The sequence below is a fragment of the Neovison vison genome, chromosome 14 (genome assembly GCF_020171115.1).
Source record: "Neovison vison isolate M4711 chromosome 14, ASM_NN_V1, whole genome shotgun sequence".
Lineage (NCBI taxonomy): Eukaryota > Metazoa > Chordata > Mammalia > Carnivora > Mustelidae > Neogale > Neogale vison.
Genome location: NC_058104.1, coordinates 46085072 through 46103137, shown reverse-complemented (window position 1 = coordinate 46103137; position 18066 = coordinate 46085072).

Genomic DNA, 18066 nt, shown 5'->3' with positions numbered 1-18066 from the left:
GGGCCTGTATGAGACACTTCATGATTGCTACCCAGACACATTGTAGAGTTTTCAACTGAGCACAGATGCATCCCCTTCGTGAAAAATTACTGTAGCACAGTTCCCTTATATACTGGAAGTGTTTAAGAGAAGAGGTAGACACTGTGGAACATCACCGGTGTTGTAATTCCAGTATGCATCCTAGAGGCCTAAGTGCCTTACCCTCTACTTCACTCACGGTTTGCAACGTTCTCTCTGTCCGTCCTTGTTCTATCATCTTTTCTCCACTGGAAAGACACTGTGAGAAGTGACATTCCGCCTGAAGGAGTTTCCCTTAAACAGAACATGCTATAGTCTAACGGTTAGACGTCTGTGAATGGAAAGCTATGTGCGCCTATTGCGGTTACCACAGAGTCAGTACCAAAAGCTTCCTTCTTTAACAGACGTAACACTGCAGTGAATCCCTCCTAAAGCACACTTCCCTCTCAGTGTAGGAAGCGTTTTAGACGCAGAAACCAAGTGCGGATCACCACTGTTGGTGAACTTCCAATATGTGTTTGGTAGGCTTAAGCGCCATAGCCTACCCTTTACTCACAGTACCTAATGTGCCCCTAGTCAGTCCCTGTTCTATCTCCATATCTCAAAGGAGAAACGCTGTTATGAATGAGTATGCAACTGAAGTAGGTTCGCTGAGCAGATACTTTCCTTTGCATCCCCTCTAAGGGGCCTGTAGGAGAGACTTCATGATTGCTATCCAGACACATCCTAGAGTTCACAACTGTGTACAGACGCATCCCTGTCGTGAGAACTTACTGTAGCACAGTTCCCTCATATATTGGAAGTGTTTTGAGAAGTGGTAGACGCTGTGGAACATCCCAGGTGTAGACTTCCAGTATGCATCATAGAGGCCTAAATGCCTTACCCTTTACTTCACCAAAGGGTTTAATATTCTCTGTGCTCCGTCCTTGTTCTATCTTCTTTCCTCCACTGGAAAGACAAAGTGAGAAATGACCTTCCGCATGAAGGAGTTTCCCTTAAACTGAATTTGCTATAGTCCAATGGTTAAACGTCTTTGAATGGAAAGCTATGTGCGCCTAATGCGGTTACCACAGAGTCAGTCCCAAAAGCTTCCTTCTTTAAAAGACCTAACACTGCAGTGAATCCCTCCTAAAGCACACTTCCCTCTCAGTGTTGGAAGCGTTTTAGACGCAGAAACTAAGTGCGGATCACCACTGGTGGTGAACATCCAATATGTGTTTGTCAGGCTAAGCGCCATAGCCTGCCCTTTACTCACAGTACCTACGGTGCCCGTCGTCTTTCCCTTTTCTGTCTTCATCTTCAAAGGAGAAACACTGTTACGAATGAGTAAGCACGTGAAGTACGTTCCCAGAGCAGATACCTTCCTCCACCTCCCCTCTAAGGGGTCTGTATGAGACACTTCATGACTGCTACCCAGACACGTCCTACACTTTCCAACTGAGCACAGACGCTTCCCTGTTGTGAGAACTTGCTGTAGAACAGTTCCCTCAAATATTGGAAGTGTTTTGAGAAGTGTTAGACACTGTGGAACATCCCAAGTGTTGAACTTCCAGTATGCATCATAGAGGCCTAAATGCCTTACCCTTTACTTCACCAAAGGGTTTAATATTCTCTGTGCTCCGTCCTTGTTCTATCTTCTTTCCTCCACTGGAAAGACAAAGTGAGAAATGACCTTCCGCATGAAGGAGTTTACCTTAAACTGAATTTGCTATAGTCCAATGGTTAAACGTCTTTGAATGGAAAGCTATGTGCGCCTAATGCGGTTACCACAGAGTCAGTCCCAAAAGCTTCCTTCTTTAAAAGACCTAACACTGCAGTGAATCCCTCCTAAAGCAAACTTCCCTCTCAGTGTTGGAAGCGTTTTAGACGCAGAAACTAAGTGCGGATCACCACTGGTGGTGAACATCCAATATGTGTTTGTCAGGCTAAGCGCCATAGCCTGCCCTTTACTCACAGTACCTACTGTGCCCGTAGTCTTTCCCTTTTCTGTCTTCATCTTCAAAGGAGAAACACTGTTACGAATGAGTAAGCACGTGAAGTACGTTCCCAGAGCAGATACCTTCCTCCGCATCCCCTCTAAGGGGTCTGTATGAGACACTTCATGACTGCTACCCAGACACGTCCTACACTTTCCAACTGAGCACAGACGCTTCCCTGTTGTGAGAACTTGCTGTAGAACAGTTCCCTCCTATATTGGAAGTGTTTTGAGAAGTGGTAGACACTGTGGAACATCCCAAGTGTTGAACTTCCAGTATGCATCATAGAGGCCTAAATGCCTGACCCTTTCCTTCACCAACGGGTTGTAACATTCTCTCTGCTCCGTCCTTGTTCTATCTTCTTTCCTCCACTGGAAAGACACTGTTAGAAGGGACATTCCTCATGAAGATGTTTCCCTTACACAGAACTTGCTATAGTCCAACGGATAGACGTCAGAGACTGGAAAGCTATGTGCGCCTATTGTGGTTACCAAAGAGTCAGTCCCCAAAGCTTTCTTCTTTAACAGACGTAACACTGCAGTGAATCCCTCCTAAAGCACACTTCCCTCTCAGTGTTGGAAGCGTTATAGACGCAGAAACTAAGTGCGGAACACCACTGGTGGTGAACCTCCAATATGTGTTTGGCAGGCTTAAGCGCCATAGCTTGCCCTTTACTCAAAGGACCTAATGTGCCCCTAGTTCGTCCCTGTTCTATCTTCATTCCAAAAGGAGAAACACTGTTATGAATGAGTACGCACCTAAAGTAGGTTCCCTGAGCAGATACCTTCCTACGCCTCCCCTCCAAGGGGCCTGTATGAGACACTTCATGATTGCTACCCAGACACATTGTAGAGTTTTCAACTGAGCACAGATGCATCCCCTTCGTGAAAAATTACTGTAGCACAGTTCCCTTATATATTGGAAGTGTTTAAGAGAAGAGGTAGACACTGTGGAACATCACCGGTGTTGTAATTCCAGTATGCATCCTAGAGGCCTAAGTGCCTTACCCTCTACTTCACTCACGGTTTGCAACGTTCTCTCTGTCCGTCCTTGTTCTATCATCTTTCCTCCACTGGAAAGACACTGTGAGAAGTGACATTCCGCCTGAAGGAGTTTCCCTTAAACAGAACATGCTATAGTCTAACGGTTAGACGTCTGTGAATGGAAAGCTATGTGCGCCTATTGCGGTTACCACAGAGTCAGTCCCAAAAGCTTCCTTCTTTAACAGATGTAACACTGTAGTGAATCCCTCCTAAAGCACACTTCCCTCTCAGTGTAGGAAGCGTTTTAGACGCAGAAACCAAGTGCGGATCACCACTGGTGGTGAACATCCAATATGTGTTTGGTAGGCTTAAGCGCCATAGCCTGCCCTTTACTCACAGTACCTAATGTGCCCCTAGTCAGTCCCTGTTCTATCTCCATATCTCAAAGGAGAAACGCTGTTATGAATGAGCATGCAACTGAAGTAGGTTCGCTGAGCAGATACTTTCCTTTGCATCCCCTCTAAGGGGCCTGTAGGAGAGACTTCATGATTGCTATCCAGACACATCCTAGAGTTCACAACTGTGTACAGACGCATCCCTGTCGTGAGAACTTAGTGTAGCACAGTTCCCTCATATATTGGAAGTGTTTTGAGAGGTGGTAGACGCTGTGGAACATCCCAGGTGTAGACTTCCAGTATGCATCATAGAGGCCTAAATGCCTTACCCTTTACTTCACCAAAGGGTTTAATATTCTCTGTGCTCCGTCCTTGTTCTATCTTCTTTCCTCCACTGGAAAGACAAAGTGAGAAATGACCTTCCGCATGAAGGAGTTTCCCTTAAACTGAATTTGCTATAGTCCAATGGTTAAACGTCTTTGAATGGAAAGCTATGTGCGCCTAATGCGGGTACCACAGAGTCAGTCCCAAAAGCTTCCTTCTTTAACAGACGTAACACTGCAGTGAATCCCTCCTAAAGCACACTTCCCTCTCAGTGTTGGAAGCGTTTTAGACGCAGAAACTAAGTGCGGATCACCACTGGTGGTGAACATCCAATAAGTGTTTGTCAGGCTAAGCGCCAATGCCTGCCCTTTAATCACAGTACCTATGTGCCCGTAGTCTTCCCTGTTCTATCTTCATCTTCAAAGGAGAAACACTGTTATGAATGAGTACGTACCTGAAGTAGGTTCCCAGAGCAGATACCTTCCTCAGCATCCCCTCGAAGGGGTCTGTATGGGACACTTCATGATTGCTACCCAGACACGTCCTACACTTTCCAACTGAGCACAGACGCTTCCCTGTTGTGAGAACTTGCTGTAGAACAGTTCCCTCAAATATTGGAAGTGTTTTGAGAAGTGGTAGACACTGTGGAACATCCCAAGTGTTGAACTTCCAGTATGCATCATAGAGGCCTAAATGCCTGACCCTTTCCTTCACCAACGGGTTGTAACATTCTCTCTGCTCCGACCTTGTTCTATCTTCTTTCCTCCACTGGAAAGACAAAGTGAGAAATGACCTTCCGCATGAAGGAGTTTCCCTTAAACTGAATTTGCTATAGTCCAATGGTTAAACGTCTTTGAATGGAAAGCTATGTGCGCCTAATGCGGTTACCACAGACTCAGTCGCAAAAGCTTCCTTCTTTAAAAGACCTAACACTGCAGTGAATCCCTCCTAAAGCACACTTCCCTCTCAGTGTTGGAAGCGTTTTAGACGCAGAAACTAAGTGCGGATCACCACTGGTGGTGAACATCCAATATGTGTTTGTCAGGCTAAGCGCCATAGCCTGCCCTTTACTCACAGTACCTACTGTGCCCGTAGTCTTTCCCTTTTCTATCTTCATCTTCAAAGGAGAAACACTGTTACGAATGAGTAAGCACGTGAAGTACGTTCCCAGAGCAGATACCTCCTCCGCATCCCCTCTAAGGGGTCTGTATGAGACACTTCATGACTGCTACCCAGACACGTCCTACACTTTCCAACTGAGCACAGACGCTTCCCTGTTGTGAGAACTTGCTGTAGAACAGTTCCCTCCTATATTGGAAGTGTTTTGAGAAGTGGTAGACACTGTGGAACATCCCAAGTGTTGAACTTCCAGTATGCATCATAGAGGCCTAAATGCCTGACCCTTTCCTTCACCAACGGGTTGTAACATTCTCTCTGCTCCGTCCTTGTTCTATCTTCTTTCCTCCACTGGAAAGACACTGTTAGAAGGGACATTCCTCATGAAGATGTTTCCCTTACACAGAACTTGCTATAGTCCAACGGATAGACGTCAGAGACTGGAAAGCTATGTGCGCCTATTGTGGTTAACAAAGAGTCAGTCCCCAAAGCTTTCTTCTTTAACAGACGTAACACTGCAGTGAATCCCTCCTAAAGCACACTTCCCTCTCAGTGTTGGAAGCGTTATAGACGCAGAAACTAAGTGCGGAACACCACTGGTGGTGAACCTCCAATATGTGTTTGGCAGGCTTAAGCGCCATAGCTTGCCCTTTACTCAAAGGACCTAATGTGCCCCTAGTTCGTCCCTGTTCTATCTTCATTCCAAAAGGAGAAACACTGTTATGAATGAGTACGCACCTAAAGTAGGTTCCCTGAGCAGATACCTTCCTACGCCTCCCCTCCAAGGGGCCTGTATGAGACACTTCATGATTGCTACCCAGACACATTGTAGAGTTTTCAACTGAGCACAGATGCATCCCCTTCGTGAAAAATTACTGTAGCACAGTTCCCTTATATACTGGAAGTGTTTAAGAGAAGAGGTAGACACTGTGGAACATCACCGGTGTTGTAATTCCAGTATGCATCATAGAGGCCTAAGTGCCTTACCCTCTACTTCACTCACGGTTTGCAACGTTCTCTCTGTCCGTCCTTGTTCTATCATCTTTTCTCCACTGGAAAGACACTGTGAGAAGTGACATTCCGCCTGAAGGAGTTTCCCTTAAACAGAACATGCTATAGTCTAACGGTTAGACGTCTGTGAATGGAAAGCTATGTGCGCCTATTGCGGTTACCACAGAGTCAGTACCAAAAGCTTCCTTCTTTAACAGACGTAACACTGCAGTGAATCCCTCCTAAAGCACACTTCCCTCTCAGTGTAGGAAGCGTTTTAGACGCAGAAACCAAGTGCGGATCACCACTGTTGGTGAACTTCCAATATGTGTTTGGTAGGCTTAAGCGCCATAGCCTACCCTTTACTCACAGTACCTAATGTGCCCCTAGTCAGTCCCTGTTCTATCTCCATATCTCAAAGGAGAAACGCTGTTATGAATGAGTATGCAACTGAAGTAGGTTCGCTGAGCAGATACTTTCCTTTGCATCCCCTCTAAGGGGCCTGTAGGAGAGACTTCATGATTGCTATCCAGACACATCCTAGAGTTCACAACTGTGTACAGACGCATCCCTGTCGTGAGAACTTACTGTAGCACAGTTCCCTCATATATTGGAAGTGTTTTGAGAAGTGGTAGACGCTGTGGAACATCCCAGGTGTAGACTTCCAGTATGCATCATAGAGGCCTAAATGCCTTACCCTTTACTTCACCAAAGCGTTTAATATTCTCTGTGCTCCGTCCTTGTTCTATCTTCTTTCCTCCACTGGAAAGACAAAGTGAGAAATGACCTTCCGCATGAAGGAGTTTCCCTTAAACTGAATTTGCTATAGTCCAATGGTTAAACGTCTTTGAATGGAAAGCTATGTGCGCCTAATGCGGTTACCACAGAGTCAGTCCCAAAAGCTTCCTTCTTTAAAAGACCTAACACTGCAGTGAATCCCTCCTAAAGCACACTTCCCTCTCAGTGTTGGAAGCGTTTTAGACGCAGAAACTAAGTGCGGATCACCACTGGTGGTGAACATCCAATATGTGTTTGTCAGGCTAAGCGCCATAGCCTGCCCTTTACTCACAGTACCTACGGTGCCCGTCGTCTTTCCCTTTTCTGTCTTCATCTTCAAAGGAGAAACACTGTTACGAATGAGTAAGCACGTGAAGTACGTTCCCAGAGCAGATACCTTCCTCCACCTCCCCTCTAAGGGGTCTGTATGAGACACTTCATGACTGCTACCCAGACACGTCCTACACTTTCCAACTGAGCACAGACGCTTCCCTGTTGTGAGAACTTGCTGTAGAACAGTTCCCTCAAATATTGGAAGTGTTTTGAGAAGTGTTAGACACTGTGGAACATCCCAAGTGTTGAACTTCCAGTATGCATCATAGAGGCCTAAATGCCTTACCCTTTACTTCACCAAAGGGTTTAATATTCTCTGTGCTCCGTCCTTGTTCTATCTTCTTTCCTCCACTGGAAAGACAAAGTGAGAAATGACCTTCCGCATGAAGGAGTTTACCTTAAACTGAATTTGCTATAGTCCAATGGTTAAACGTCTTTGAATGGAAAGCTATGTGCGCCTAATGCGGTTACCACAGAGTCAGTCCCAAAAGCTTCCTTCTTTAAAAGACCTAACACTGCAGTGAATCCCTCCTAAAGCAAACTTCCCTCTCAGTGTTGGAAGCGTTTTAGACGCAGAAACTAAGTGCGGATCACCACTGGTGGTGAACATCCAATATGTGTTTGTCAGGCTAAGCGCCATAGCCTGCCCTTTACTCACAGTACCTACTGTGCCCGTAGTCTTTCCCTTTTCTGTCTTCATCTTCAAAGGAGAAACACTGTTACGAATGAGTAAGCACGTGAAGTACGTTCCCAGAGCAGATACCTTCCTCCGCATCCCCTCTAAGGGGTCTGTATGAGACACTTCATGACTGCTACCCAGACACGTCCTACACTTTCCAACTGAGCACAGACGCTTCCCTGTTGTGAGAACTTGCTGTAGAACAGTTCCCTCCTATATTGGAAGTGTTTTGAGAAGTGGTAGACACTGTGGAACATCCCAAGTGTTGAACTTCCAGTATGCATCATAGAGGCCTAAATGCCTGACCCTTTCCTTCACCAACGGGTTGTAACATTCTCTCTGCTCCGTCCTTGTTCTATCTTCTTTCCTCCACTGGAAAGACACTGTTAGAAGGGACATTCCTCATGAAGATGTTTCCCTTACACAGAACTTGCTATAGTCCAACGGATAGACGTCAGAGACTGGAAAGCTATGTGCGCCTATTGTGGTTACCAAAGAGTCAGTCCCCAAAGCTTTCTTCTTTAACAGACGTAACACTGCAGTGAATCCCTCCTAAAGCACACTTCCCTCTCAGTGTTGGAAGCGTTATAGACGCAGAAACTAAGTGCGGAACACCACTGGTGGTGAACCTCCAATATGTGTTTGGCAGGCTTAAGCGCCATAGCTTGCCCTTTACTCAAAGGACCTAATGTGCCCTTAGTTCGTCCCTGTTCTATATCATTCCAAAAGGAGAAACACTGTTATGAATGAGTACGCACCTAAAGTAGGTTCCCTGAGCAGATACCTTCCTACGCCTCCCCTCCAAGGGGCCTGTATGAGACACTTCATGATTGCTACCCAGACACATTGTAGAGTTTTCAACTGAGCACAGATGCATCCCCTTCGTGAAAAATTACTGTAGCACAGTTCCCTTATATACTGGAAGTGTTTAAGAGAAGAGGTAGACACTGTGGAACATCACCGGTGTTGTAATTCCAGTATGCATCCTAGAGGCCTAAGTGCCTTACCCTCTACTTCACTCACGGTTTGCAACGTTCTCTCTGTCCGTCCTTGTTCTATCATCTTTTCTCCACTGGAAAGACACTGTGAGAAGTGACATTCCGCCTGAAGGAGTTTCCCTTAAACAGAACATGCTATAGTCTAACGGTTAGACGTCTGTGAATGGAAAGCTATGTGCGCCTATTGCGGTTACCACAGAGTCAGTACCAAAAGCTTCCTTCTTTAACAGACGTAACACTGCAGTGAATCCCTCCTAAAGCACACTTCCCTCTCAGTGTAGGAAGCGTTTTAGACGCAGAAACCAAGTGCGGATCACCACTGTTGGTGAACTTCCAATATGTGTTTGGTAGGCTTAAGCGCCATAGCCTACCCTTTACTCACAGTACCTAATGTGCCCCTAGTCAGTCCCTGTTCTATCTCCATATCTCAAAGGAGAAACGCTGTTATGAATGAGTATGCAACTGAAGTAGGTTCGCTGAGCAGATACTTTCCTTTGCATCCCCTCTAAGGGGCCTGTAGGAGAGACTTCATGATTGCTATCCAGACACATCCTAGAGTTCACAACTGTGTACAGACGCATCCCTGTCGTGAGAACTTACTGTAGCACAGTTCCCTCATATATTGGAAGTGTTTTGAGAAGTGGTAGACGCTGTGGAACATCCCAGGTGTAGACTTCCAGTATGCATCATAGAGGCCTAAATGCCTTACCCTTTACTTCACCAAAGGGTTTAATATTCTCTGTGCTCCGTCCTTGTTCTATCTTCTTTCCTCCACTGGAAAGACAAAGTGAGAAATGACCTTCCGCATGAAGGAGTTTCCCTTAAACTGAATTTGCTATAGTCCAATGGTTAAACGTCTTTGAATGGAAAGCTATGTGCGCCTAATGCGGTTACCACAGAGTCAGTCCCAAAAGCTTCCTTCTTTAAAAGACCTAACACTGCAGTGAATCCCTCCTAAAGCACACTTCCCTCTCAGTGTTGGAAGCGTTTTAGACGCAGAAACTAAGTGCGGATCACCACTGGTGGTGAACATCCAATATGTGTTTGTCAGGCTAAGCGCCATAGCCTGCCCTTTACTCACAGTACCTACGGTGCCCGTCGTCTTTCCCTTTTCTGTCTTCATCTTCAAAGGAGAAACACTGTTACGAATGAGTAAGCACGTGAAGTACGTTCCCAGAGCAGATACCTTCCTCCACCTCCCCTCTAAGGGGTCTGTATGAGACACTTCATGACTGCTACCCAGACACGTCCTACACTTTCCAACTGAGCACAGACGCTTCCCTGTTGTGAGAACTTGCTGTAGAACAGTTCCCTCAAATATTGGAAGTGTTTTGAGAAGTGTTAGACACTGTGGAACATCCCACGTGTTGAACTTCCAGTATGCATCATAGAGGCCTAAATGCCTGACCCTTTCCTTCACCAACGGGTTGTAACATTCTCTCTGCTCCGTCCTTGTTCTATCTTCTTTCCTCCACTGGAAAGACACTGTTAGAAGGGACATTCCTCATGAAGATGTTTCCCTTACACAGAACTTGCTATAGTCCAACGGATAGACGTCAGAGACTGGAAAGCTATGTGCGCCTATTGTGGTTACCAAAGAGTCAGTCCCCAAAGCTTTCTTCTTTAACAGACGTAACACTGCAGTGAATCCCTCCTAAAGCACACTTCCCTCTCAGTGTTGGAAGCGTTATAGACGCAGAAACTAAGTGCGGAACACCACTGGTGGTGAACCTCCAATATGTGTTTGGCAGGCTTAAGCGCCATAGCTTGCCCTTTACTCAAAGGACCTAATGTGCCCCTAGTTCGTCCCTGTTCTATCTTCATTCCAAAAGGAGAAACACTGTTATGAATGAGTACGCACCTAAAGTAAGTTCCCTGAGCAGATACCTTCCTACGCCTCCCCTCCAAGGGGCCTGTATGAGACACTTCATGATTGCTACCCAGACACATTGTAGAGTTTTCAACTGAGCACAGATGCATCCCCTTCGTGAAAAATTACTGTAGCACAGTTCCTTATATATTGGAAGTGTTTAAGAGAAGAGGTAGACACTGTGGAACATCACCGGTGTTGTAATTCCAGTATGCATCATAGAGGCCTAAGTGCCTTACCCTGTACTTCACTCACGGTTTGCAACGTTCTCTCTGTCCGTCCTTGTTCTATCATCTTTCCTCCACTGGAAAGACACTGTGAGAAGTGACATTCCGCCTGAAGGAGTTTCCCTTAAACAGAACATGCTATAGTCTAACGGTTAGACGTCTGTGAATGGAAAGCTATGTGCGCCTATTGCGGTTACCACAGAGTCAGTCCCCAAAGCTTCCTTCTTTAACAGACGTAACACTGCAGTGAATCCCTCCTAAAGCACACTTCCCTCTCAGTGTAGGAAGCGTTTTAGACGCAGAAACCAAGTGCGGATCACCACTGGTGGTGAACATCCAATATGTGTTTGGTAGGCTTAAGCGCCATAGCCTGCCCTTTACTCACAGTACCTAATGTGCCCCTAGTCAGTCCCTGTTCTATCTGCATATCTCAAAGGAGAAACGCTGTTAAAAATGAGCATGCAACGGAAGTAGGTTCGCTGAACAGATACTTTCCTTTGCATCCCCTCTAAGGGGCCTGTAGGAGAGACTTCATGATTGCTAACCCGACACGTCCTAGAGTTTCCAACTGAGTACCGACGCATCCCTGTCGTGAGAACTTACTGTAGCACCGTTCCCTCATATATGGGAAGTGTTTTGAGAGGTGGTAGACGCTGTGGAACATCCCAGGTGTAGAACTTCCAGTATGCATCATAGAGGCCTAAATGCCTTACCCTTTACTTCACCAAAGGGTTTAATATTCTCTGTGCTCCGTCCTTGTTCTATCTTCTTTCCTCCACTGGAAAGACAAAGTGAGAAATGACCTTCCGCATGAAGGAGTTTCCCTTAAACTGAATTTGCTATAGTCCAATGGTTAAACGTCTTTGAATGGAAAGCTATGTGCGCCTAATGCGGGTACCACAGAGTCAGTCCCAAAAGCTTCCTTCTTTAACAGACGTAACACTGCAGTGAATCCCTCCTAAAGCACACTTCCCTCTCAGTGTTGGAAGCGTTTTAGACGCAGAAACTAAGTGCGGATCACCACTGGTGGTGAACATCCAATATGTGTTTGTCAGGCTAAGCGCCATAGCCTGCCCTTTACTCACAGTACCTACTGTGCCCGTAGTCTTTCCCTTTTCTGTCTTCATCTTCAAAGGAGAAACACTGTTACGAATGAGTAAGCACGTGAAGTACGTTCCCAGAGCAGATACCTTCCTCCGCATCCCCTCTAAGGGGTCTGTATGAGACACTTCATGACTGCTACCCAGACACGTCCTACACTTTCCAACTGAGCACAGACGCTTCCCTGTTGTGAGAACTTGCTGTAGAACAGTTCCCTCAAATATTGGAAGTGTTTTGAGAAGTGTTAGACACTGTGGAACATCCCAAGTGTTGAACTTCCAGTATGCATCATAGAGGCCTAAATGCCTTAACCTTTTCTTCACCAAAGGGTTTAATATTCTCTCTGCTCCGTCCTTGTTCTATCTTCCTCCTCCACTGGAAAGACAAAGTGAGAAATGACCTTCCGCATGAAGGAGTTTCCCTTAAACTGAATTTGCTATAGTCCAATGGTTAAACGTCTTTGAATGGAAAGCTATGTGCGCCTAATGCGGTTACCACAGAGTCAGTCCCAAAAGCTTCCTTCTTTAAAAGACCTAACACTGCAGTGAATCCCTCCTAAAGCAAACTTCCCTCTCAGTGTTGGAAGCGTTTTAGACGCAGAAACTAAGTGCGGATCACCACTGGTGGTGAACATCCAATATGTGTTTGTCAGGCTAAGCGCCATAGCCTGCCCTTTACTCCCAGTACCTACTGTGCCCGTAGTCTTTCCCTTTTCTGTCTTCATCTTCAAAGGAGAAACACTGTTACGAATGAGTAAGCACGTGAAGTACGTTCCCAGAGCAGATACCTTCCTCCGCATCCCCTCTAAGGGGTCTGTATGAGACACTTCATGACTGCTACCCAGACACGTCCTACACTTTCCAACTGAGCACAGACGCTTCCCTGTTGTGAGAACTTGCTGTAGAACAGTTCCCTCAAATATTGGAAGTGTTTTGAGAAGTGGTAGACACTGTGGAACATCCCAAGTGTTGAACTTCCAGTATGCATCATAGAGGCCTAAATGCCTGACCCTTTCCTTCACCAACGGGTTGTAACATTCTCTCTGCTCCGTCCTTGTTCTATCTTCTTTCCTCCACTGGAAAGACACTGTTAGAAGGGACATTCCTCATGAAGATGTTTCCCTTACACAGAACTTGCTATAGTCCAACGGATAGACGTCAGAGACTGGAAAGCTATGTGCGCCTATTGTGGTTACCAAAGAGTCAGTCCCCAAAGCTTTCTTCTTTAACAGACGTAACACTGCAGTGAATCCCTCCTAAAGCACACTTCCCTCTCAGTGTTGGAAGCGTTATAGACGCAGAAACTAAGTGCGGAACACCACTGGTGGTGAACCTCCAATATGTGTTTGGCAGGCTTAAGCGCCATAGCTTGCCCTTTACTCAAAGGACCTAATGTGCCCCTAGTTCGTCCCTGTTCTATCTTCATTCCAAAAGGAGAAACACTGTTATGAATGAGTACGCACCTAAAGTAGGTTCCCTGAGCAGATACCTTCCTACGCCTCCCCTCCAAGGGGCCTGTATGAGACACTTCATGATTGCTACCCAGACACATTGTAGAGTTTTCAACTGAGCACAGATGCATCCCCTTCGTGAAAAATTACTGTAGCACAGTTCCCTTATATACTGGAAGTGTTTAAGAGAAGAGGTAGACACTGTGGAACATCACCGGTGTTGTAATTCCAGTATGCATCCTAGAGGCCTAAGTGCCTTACCCTCTACTTCACTCACGGTTTGCAACGTTCTCTCTGTCCGTCCTTGTTCTATCATCTTTTCTCCACTGGAAAGACACTGTGAGAAGTGACATTCCGCCTGAAGGAGTTTCCCTTAAACAGAACATGCTATAGTCTAACGGTTAGACGTCTGTGAATGGAAAGCTATGTGCGCCTATTGCGGTTACCACAGAGTCAGTCCCAAAAGCTTCCTTCTTTAACAGACGTAACACTGCAGTGAATCCCTCCTAAAGCACACTTCCCTCTCAGTGTAGGAAGCGTTTTAGACGCAGAAACCAAGTGCGGATCACCACTGGTGGTGAACTTCCAATATATGTTTGGTAGGCTTAAGCGCCATAGCCTGCCCTTTACTCACAGTACCTAATGTGCCCCTAGTCTGTCCCTGTTCTATCTCCATATCTCAAAGGAGAAACGCTCTTATGAATGAGTATGCAACTGAAGTAGGTTCGCTGAGCAGATACTTTCCTTTGCATCCCCTCTAAGGGGCCTGTAGGAGAGACTTCATGATTGCTAACCAGACACATCCGAGAGTTCACAACTGCGTACAGACGCATCCCTGTCGTGAGAACTTACTGTAGCACAGTTCCCTCATATATTGGAAGTGTTTTGAGAGGTGGTAGACGCTGTGGAACATCCCAGGTGTAAAACTTCCAGTATGCATCATAGAGGCCTAAATGCCTTACCCTTTACTTCACCAAAGGGTTTAACATTCTCTGTGCTCCGTCCTTGTTCTATCTTCTTTCCTCCACTGGAAAGACAATGTGAGAAATGACATTCCGCATGAAGGAGTTTCCCTTAAACTGAACTTGCTATAGTCCAATGGTTAGACGTCTTTGAATGGAAAGCTATGTGCGCCTAATGCGGTTACCACAGAGTCAGTCCCAAAAGCTTCCTTCTTTAACAGACGTAACACTGCAGTGAATCCCTCCTAAAGCACACTTCCCTCTCAGTGTTGGAAGCGTTTTAGACGCAGAAATTAAGTGCGGATCACCACTGGTGGTGAACATCCAATATGTGTTTGTCAGGCTAAGCGCCATAGCCTGCCCTTTACTCACAGTACCTAATGTGCCCGTAGTCTTTCCCTTTTCTATCTTCATCTTCAAAGGAGAAACACTGTTACGAATGAGTAAGCACGTGAAGTACGTTCCCAGCTCAGATACCTTCCTCCGCATCCCCTCTAAGGGGTCTGTATGAGACACTTTATGATTGCTACCCAGACACGTCCTACACTTTCCAACTGAGCACAGACGCTTCCCTGTTGTGAGAACTTGCTGTAGAACAGTTCCCTCAAATATTGGAAGTGTTTTGAGAAGTGGTAGACACTGTGGAACATCCCAAGTGTTGAACTTCCAGTATGCATCATAGAGGCCTAAATGCCTGACCCTTTCCTTCACCAACGGGTTGTAACATTCTCTCTGCTCCGTCCTTGTTCTATCTTCTTTCCTCCACTGGAAAGACACTGTTAGAAGGGACATTCCTCATGAAGATGTTTCCCTTACACAGAACTTGCTATAGTCCAACGGATAGACGTCAGAGACTGGAAAGCTATGTGCGCCTATTGTGGTTACCAAAGAGTCAGTCCCCAAAGCTTTCTTCTTTAACAGACGTAACACTGCAGTGAATCCCTCCTAAAGCACACTTCCCTCTCAGTGTTGGAAGCGTTATAGACGCAGAAACTAAGTGCGGAACACCACTGGTGGTGAACCTCCAATATGTGTTTGGCAGGCTTAAGCGCCATAGCTTGCCCTTTACTCAAAGGACCTAATGTGCCCCTAGTTCGTCCCTGTTCTATCTTCATTCCAAAAGGAGAAACACTGTTATGAATGAGTACGCACCTAAAGTAGGTTCCCTGAGCAGATACCTTCCTACGCCTCCCCTCCAAGGGGCCTGTATGAGACACTTCATGATTGCTACCCAGACACATTGTAGAGTTTTCAACTGAGCACAGATGCATCCCCTTCGTGAAAAATTACTGTAGCACAGTTCCCTTTTATATTGGAAGTGTTTAAGAGAAGAGGTAGACACTGTGGAACATCACCGGTGTTGTAATTCCAGTATGCATCCTAGAGGCCTAAGTGCCTTACCCTGTACTTCACTCACGGTTTGCAACGTTCTCTCTGTCCGTCCTTGTTCTATCATCTTTCCTCCACTGGAAAGACACTGTGAGAAGTGACATTCCGCCTGAAGGAGTTTCCCTTAAACAGAACATGCTATAGTCTAACGGTTAGACGTCTGTGAATGGAAAGCTATGTGCGCCTATTGCGGTTACCACAGAGTCAGTCCCAAAAGCTTCCTTCTTTAACAGATGTAACACTGCAGTGAATCCCTCCTAAAGCACACTTCCCTCTCAGTGTAGGAAGCGTTTTAGACGCAGAAACCAAGTGCGGATCACCACTGGTGGTGAACATCCAATATGTGTTTGGTAGGCTTAAGCGCCATAGCCTGCCCTTTACTCACAGTACCTAATGTGCCCCTAGTCTGTCCCTGTTCTATCTCCATATCTCAAAGGAGAAACGCTGTTATGAATGAGCATGCAACTGAAGTAGGTTCGCTGAGCAGATACTTTCCTTTGCATCCCCTCTAAGGGGCCTGTAGGAGAGACTTCATGATTGCTATCCAGACACATCCTAGAGTTCACAACTGTGTACAGACGCATCCCTGTCGTGAGAACTTACTGTAGCACAGTTCCCTCATATATTGGAAGTGTTTTGAGAGGTGGTAGACGCTGTGGAACATCCCAGGTGTAGACTTCCAGTATGCATCATAGAGGCCTAAATGCCTTACCCTTTACTTCACCAAAGGGTTTAATATTCTCTGTGCTCCGTCCTTGTTCTATCTTCTTTCCTCCACTGGAAAGACAAAGTGAGAAATGACCTTCCGCATGAAGGAGTTTCCCTTAAACTGAACTTGCTATAGTCCAATGGTTAAACGTCTTTGAATGGAAAGCTATGTGCGCCTAATGCGGTTACCACAGAGTCAGTCCCAAAAGCTTCCTTCTTTAAAAGACCTAACACTGCAGTGAATCCCTCCTAAAGCACACTTCCCTCTCAGTGTTGGAAGCGTTTTAGACGCAGAAACTAAGTGCGGATCACCACTGGTGGTGAACATCCAATATGTGTTTGTCAGGCTAAGCGCCATAGCCTGCCCTTTACTCACAGTACCTACTGTGCCCGTATTCTTTCCCTTTTCTGTCTTCATCTTCAAAGGAGAAACACTGTTACGAATGAGTAAGCACGTGAAGTACGTTCCCAGAGCAGATACCTTCCTCCGCATCCCCTCTAAGGGGTCTGTATGAGACACTTCATGACTGCTACCCAGACACGTCCTACACTTTCCAACTGAGCACAGACGCTTCCCTGTTGTGAGAACTTGCTGTAGAACAGTTCCCTCAAATATTGGAAGTGTTTTGAGAAGTGGTAGACACTGTGGAACATCCCAAGTGTTGAACTTCCAGTATGCATCATAGAGGCCTAAATGCCTGACCCTTTCCTTCACCAACGGGTTGTAACATTCTCTCTGCTCCGTCCTTGTTCTATCTTCTTTCCTCCACTGGAAAGACACTGTTAGAAGGGACATTCCTCATGAAGATGTTTCCCTTACACAGAACTTGCTATAGTCCAACGGATAGACGTCAGAGACTGGAAAGCTATGTGCGCCTATTGTGGTTACCAAAGAGTCAGTCCCCAAAGCTTTCTTCTTTAACAGACGTAACACTGCAGTGAATCCCTCCTAAAGCACACTTCCCTCTCAGTGTTGGAAGCGTTATAGACGCAGAAACTAAGTGCGGAACACCACTGGTGGTGAACCTCCAATATGTGTTTGGCAGGCTTAAGCGCCATAGCTTGCCCTTTACTCAAAGGACCTAATGTGCCCCTAGTTCGTCCCTGTTCTATCTTCATTCCAAAAGGAGAAACACTGTTATGAATGAGTACGCACCTAAAGTAGGTTCCCTGAGCAGATACCTTCCTACGCCTCCCCTCCAAGGGGCCTGTATGAGACACTTCATGATTGCTACCCAGACACATTGTAGAGTTTTCAACTGAGCACAGATGCATCCCCTTCGTGAAAAATTACTGTAGCACAGTTCCTTATATATTGGAAGTGTTTAAGAGAAGAGGTAGACACTGTGGAACATCACCGGTGTTGTAATTCCAGTATGCATCATAGAGGCCTAAGTGCCTTACCCTGTACTTCACTCACGGTTTGCAACGTTCTCTCTGTCCGTCCTTGTTCTATCATCTTTCCTCCACTGGAAAGACACTGTGAGAAGTGACATTCCGCCTGAAGGAGTTTCCCTTAAACAGAACATAATATAGTCTAACGGTTAGACGTCTGTGAATGGAAAGCTATGTGCGCCTATTGCGGTTACCACAGAGTCAGTCCCCAAAGCTTCCTTCTTTAACAGACGTAACACTGCAGTGAATCCCTCCTAAAGCACACTTCCCTCTCAGTGTAGGAAGCGTTTTAGACGCAGAAACCAAGTGCGGATCACCACTGGTGGTGAACATCCAATATGTGTTTGGTAGGCTTAAGCGCCATAGCCTGCCCTT